General features: G+C 39.8%; 1 pseudogene; it reads left to right on the top strand.

Moving 5' to 3' along the window:
- Positions 1–387: 387 nt before the first annotated feature.
- On the top strand, positions 388–3,283 carry LOC138853154 (zinc finger BED domain-containing protein 5-like; annotated as a pseudogene).
- Positions 3,284–3,845: the final 562 nt, after the last annotated feature.

Genomic DNA, 3,845 nt, shown 5'->3' with positions numbered 1-3,845 from the left:
TATCGAAGATGTCGATAAATGGCTGAGGGGACGTGCTTTGTGTTGTGTGTCTGTGACCTACCACCCTCACCTTTGTCTCTCTCATCTCTTCTGCTCCGGGAAAGATATATGTACGTGAAGTATTTCTGTTCACCTCTCGTACTGAACGTACTCTCCAACCTCAAGCACTGTTGGAGAGCCAGTACATTCTCATCACCCAAAGAGATAGGAGTAATGCCAAAGAAGTGATTGCTATGCGGGGGCGTTGACCCCCGAAACTCTCTCCAGGTAAACTCCAGGTAAACATTTTAACACATAATGGCAGCTGCTGATACCAAGGAGAAATGCGGGTAGTTTTCACAAAAATATTTCATATTTGGATTCATAACTTCGTTTACCATTGAAACAATGCCTATGTGCCTATTATGTGAAAAGACTTTCAGTAATGATGTCATGAAACCTTCGAACATTAAAGACCATCTTGAAAGAGCTCATTCACTCTGATAAGAAAAATTAAGACCTTGATTATTTTGAGGCACTGAAAGAGAAAAAGAAGAATCTACCAAAATTAAAGGCATTTTTCCAAGCACTTACCAATGTTGATAGTAAAGGAGGACTGAAGGCATCATACAATATCTCCCTCACATACAGTTAGTGAGATCATAATTCCAGCAATTAGAGAGTGATTGAAACTGTTATGAAGACTCTCAACCTATCCTAAAAAGTCTGTCATTAAATGACAATACAGTGCAACGACGAATTGAGGAGATCGATGATGCTAAAAACACCATCACAGTAGCTGAGCTTTACCACTCAAAGTTTTCTCTCCAATTCGATGAATCAATTTTCAGCAGCTCAGATATTCTCATGGCCTATGTGAGGTATTACAGTAGAAGTCAAAGTGCATTGTTGACGAAGTTCTGTTTGCCAAATATCTTAAATCTGATGCAAATGGTAAGACAATTTTTCAGTGTTTGGAGGAGAATTTGAAGAGGCGCAATATACCCCTCAGCAATATTACTGCAGTGGTTACTGATGGTGTACCAACAGTGGTTGGCCGATATAGAGGATTTGCCACCTTACTCAAGGGAAAGGTATCTGGTGTGCGTACTCTTCATCGCGTATTACAGAAACACCATCTTGTATCTACAGAGACAAAGCCAGGACTTATGATTAATACAAGGAAATTTGTGTATAAGGAAGGATTCAACCAGACGGCAACTGTGAAAGTTAGAAGTAGAGTAGACAGTTTTAACTGAAGACAAGTCAGTAGGATGACTGTGATCTCTGACTTGACATAAACGAGCATTGCTGGTGTCAGCAAGCCTAACTATTTTTGTGCTCCTTGACTCTGTCAGATGCTTTATATGGAATACTTTGAAACTGTTCTTCTTCCTAATGTTGGTGTGCGCCCTTCGCTCTGGCTCTGCTGTGTAGACGACATCTTTGAGCTTTGGTCTCATGACTCTAATCTGTTCCAACCATTTCTCGATACCCTTGACAATTTTGCTCCTTCCACTAAGTTTAAAGCTGAATGGGAATCTAATTCTTTGCTTCCTTGATGTTCATGTCCACCGCTCAGAAACAGGTTTTGCTTTTCCGTGTATCACAAGCCTGTACACAGTGGCATGTACATTCACTACTTCTCTTACCATGCTTCCTCTGTCAAGAAAAGCGTTCATATGTCTCTTTCTCCGTGCTCTCCGCATTTCCGACCCTCAGTTCCTCGAATCGGAAATTTCCACTCTCTGTAATTCATTTTCTCGCCTTGGCTACCCCACCTATTTTATAAACTCTGCCTTCCTACGTGATAAACGGATTTTCTTTTCTCCCAAACTCTCTAATTCTGGGAACTATCCCGTCCTCTGCCTTCCCCATATTTCCAGTCTTTCTAATCTCAAACTTACTTTTCGTCAGACTAACACTCTTAGCACCAATCTAGTTCATACCTCTCTTCCCACTATGGATTCTCCTGGTGTCTACTCTGTTTCCTGTTCTTCTTGTCCTCTTCAGTACTTTCGAAAAACTGGGTGTTCTCTTTCTGACAGACTCAGGGAGCACAAAAGCAGTGTTAGGCTTGCCGATACCAACAATGCTCTTTTCTTTCATGATAGATATCACAGTCATCTTATTGACTGGTCATTTGCTAAAACTGTCTACCCTACGTCTAGCTTTCACAGTCGCCGTCTGGTTGAATCCTCCCTTATACACAACTTTCCTTGTATGAATCTTAGTCCTGGCATTGTCTCTGTAGTTGCCTTCCTTTCCCATTACATTGTAAAATGTTCCAAACATCAGAACACCCGTGACTTAACCTGATTCTTTTTTCTCCTCCCACTTCCCCTTTCCCTTTTCTTCTTTCTTCTTTGAGTGTTTGATTCTTTTTTTTTTACTCCCGCGCCCCTGTGTTATTGTTCCTACCCTTTGTGGGTCTCTAGCTCACCATACTGCAGCCATGAAACTCAGTGACGACCTGCATGACCTTGCAAGTGTGTATCAGATCAATTAATAAAGTCAAAGCATATCCACTCAACTCGCAATTGTTTACAGTACTATGTGAAAATAGTGATGAAACCCTGAACCAATTACTTTTGCAACACTGAGGTAAGGTGGCCGTCTAGGGGTGACAACTTGCAAAGACTTGTAGACTTACACAACTCATCTCTGCATTTTTTAACAGATGTAAACCAGTCACTGTGAGGAGACTTAAAAATGCGTAAAAAAAAGTAAAAATTTAAACTTAAAAATATTCAAACTTAAATGAAGTACAACAACGTCTGCAGGGTTAAGACTTCACCGGTACGAAGAGATTTTCAGTATTTTTCAAATGTATGGCATTTGGAAGTAAGTGGAAACATCTATGATGGTGACCTGGAGATATATACAACACACCTTGACACATTAAGAGAAGACTTTAAGGTACGTTGTGAGGACCTGGAGAAAATGCACGTTCCTTATTGGATTCTTACACCATTTGATTTAGAAGTACAAAATACCGACACTGACTCTCAATTGTTGGAAGAACTCATTGATATGACTATGGATCTCGAAGCAAGAGCTTTGTTGAGAAATAAAAACTTAGCGATGTAAATACTGTTGCTAAATACCCCTGGCTTTGTGAAGTGGTCGAAACATTTTTACTTGCTTTCCCAAGTTCGTACATACTTAGTTAGAATTGCAAATGCAATTCTAACTAAGCAGAGGAACAGACTGAATCTGGAACTTAGGTCTAAAACTCACGAATCTCCAACCAAACATCAGTGCCCTTGTTGACGCTCATCAGATACATCCTTCCCATTTATGATAACAGTACTTAAATATTACCTTTTTTGTGAAATTATTATATTATTATTATTGTTGTTGTTGTTGTTGTTGTTGTTGTTGTTGTTGTTGTTGTTGTTGTTGTTGTTGTTGTTGTTGTTGTTAATCGTAGTACTGTTAAAGTATTCTTAAATTATTTTCATATAATGCAACTAACAACTTATTTGTGATGGTACTCAAGCCTCGTCTAATGTTAACTCGTGAGTAATAAGTGATTAGGTTGATCACTCAAACTTTCAAGTGGAACGTTATTTACCCCACTGTTTACCTCTCAGTCATATATACTGATCGATCTATCAACAATCACCTGGTGCAATGTCACTGGAGGGACATCCCGCCAGTGATACTCACTCAGTTTATGTCATGTCGACATCAGTCATAACCCATTGCTAAGTGTCATTACTAGCTAAATTTGTGACTGGAGTGCTAACTCTGGGAAATTCCACGTAGTGTTGAGACTCTATCACCAGTAACAGCGAAGTACAGCACTCGCTCTGTATGTGACTGGAACGTCACATACAGAGCTCCCTCTGTGTGATGGTAAC

This window comes from Cherax quadricarinatus, chromosome 24, assembly GCF_038502225.1.
Source record: "Cherax quadricarinatus isolate ZL_2023a chromosome 24, ASM3850222v1, whole genome shotgun sequence".
Taxonomy (NCBI): domain Eukaryota; kingdom Metazoa; phylum Arthropoda; class Malacostraca; order Decapoda; family Parastacidae; genus Cherax; species Cherax quadricarinatus.
Note: the sequence above shows the minus strand (reverse complement) of the source record. Positions and strands in the feature narration are given on the sequence as shown.